We start from the raw sequence: 2,071 nt of genomic DNA on the forward strand, positions 1-2,071 counted from the left end.
CAAAAAAAAAAAAAAAAAAAAAAATTAACCAGTTTACATGATCGTAAACTTTCTTAATATCGAGCTTACATAACATCCTTGGTACCAGGCGCAATCTAGAATCAATGCATTCCTTGCTATAAGCACATAATCCAAGATTTGCTTCTCTTTCGCAAAAGCATTTTGTAACTTAGACGCTACTTTCCCCAGCACCTCCTTCCCACCAGGGAAATAAAAGAAAACAAAGTTAAATTTTAGATATGTAATTTATGAGTGTAATGATTACTGTAATTATATTTTTTATGCTATGTTGGCGACATTAATGAGTATTTTTGATATTGACGTGTTGATTTGTTCGCAGACTCATGACTCAGTGCACTGTGCACATGACTGCTGTCATATTTTTGCTAATGCTAATTTGATATATTACTCATGCTAAATACATGTTTGGGAGTATTTGTTTCTGAAGAGATGTATGTCAGCTTAAATGTTTTTCAGAATATATATGGCTGTAAAACTTGTTTTTATCACCTTAGAATTTAGACTGGTTAAAATGACAAGGTTCTGGTAACCAGATCTGCTAATTGCTGGCTGAGATTGTACTCTAATTTTTGAATACTTTATAAATATATTTTGGTAGGTATATTATATTTGAGGTAGCTAGAGAAAAGAAATAAAAGAATATCTAGTCAATGCTGAGCATCTTATCTTTTTCTTTTCTTTTTTTTCTTTTCCTTTTTAGTGCTATTTTCTTTCTGAATAATAAAGAAACCACAAATTATATGCCATGTGACTGGCAACTTCTTTTTAATTTTTAGTAAACATTGTTGGACAGTTGGGAATGCTTTTGTACTAACCTAATGCTGTTTGCAACCTCTAAATGATGTCAATCTTCTGAAAATGTGACTTCCCTGATGAAAATTAAATCCCTTTCTGATGTATATAGTGGTCCTTCAGATTTTCTAGATACTTTTTCTGGGTATTTTTACTAACTCTTACTTAATTTCGCAGGAGAGGCTTATCTGAAACTGAAATAAACTTTCTTAAGGAGGTACATGTTAAGATTTATAATATCTCATATATCAATTGTTCGTGTTTGCCATTTACTACGCTCTCTAAGTTTTCCAAATTCATCTACATGTTTTCTTGTGCTTTACATTTAACTAAATCCAAAATGTTCTAAATTTTCTGTTTACTATATTTTGTAAAATAACAACTTTTCTGCTGGTTTATTTGGTTATTCTTCCCATTCGAGTTATCTGGTCTAGTATTCTAGTCTGAAATGTATTTAGTTAACAGGACACTAGGTTTTCGTTGTATGTTGTATTGGGTTGATTCCGTTCTGATTAGATGTTCTCTCTGTAGAACAAGGGCTTGCAAACAAGAATTCTTCAGTCTGGAAGTATACCAGAAAGTGTTCTCGGTTTGTACTGTGTAGAACTTGTCTTTGGCTCATTTCCTCTTTCCTCTTGGCATGAATAGATAAATATTTTCTTTCAGTTATTTCTACGTCAACTAATGAGCTTCTGTATCTGGAATTTTTTTTAGCCCTTGATAAAATCAAAAGACCTTTGTATGAAAAGCATCCAATGGCCAAGTTTTCCTGGACTGTGACAGAAGAGGCAGACACGGTTGGTTATCCTTCTTTAATTTTGAAGCAAAAGACAATATCTGAATCTAAGTGTGTCAAATACAGTAGGGAAATATTTTAGTATCCTATAATTATTTTTATGCTTATTTATTTTCTCATGAATTTGTAAAGTCCTTCATTTAGTCAAAAAGTGACATTAACTTCTTTGATTGTACTAGTCTCGGAATGAGCTTATTTGATTGAAAGGCCCATTGCTAATGCCATGCAGGAACACTTTCTTATATGCAAGCGATTTATAAAATGCAAATCTTCACCAACATGGTTTATTGCTCTGTATTTTGAAAACGTTAGCACTGATTTTTGCCGGTCATTCTTTCAATGACTAATTTTACTTCCATTCTTGTGAAGGTTTGTGAAAAAAATTTACATAGTATTTATGAGAAAGATACTAAGGGTGTGTTTGAGCCCATTTTCGGAGGAATAGGTTTTATAATAGTAATC

At 32.0% G+C, this 2,071-nt stretch overlaps 1 long non-coding RNA gene across 1 annotated transcript; it reads left to right on the forward strand.

The window, feature by feature from the left end:
- Positions 1-37: 37 nt before the first annotated feature.
- On the forward strand, positions 38-1,676 carry LOC111378893. Its single transcript, XR_002699929.1, has 3 exons — positions 38-1,030; positions 1,345-1,402; positions 1,528-1,676. It is a non-coding gene; the product is annotated as an uncharacterized LOC111378893 (long non-coding RNA).
- The last annotated feature ends 395 nt before the right edge of the window (positions 1,677-2,071 follow it).

This window comes from Olea europaea, unplaced genomic scaffold, assembly GCF_002742605.1.
Source record: "Olea europaea var. sylvestris unplaced genomic scaffold, O_europaea_v1 scaffold18988, whole genome shotgun sequence".
Classification (NCBI taxonomy): domain Eukaryota; kingdom Viridiplantae; phylum Streptophyta; class Magnoliopsida; order Lamiales; family Oleaceae; genus Olea; species Olea europaea.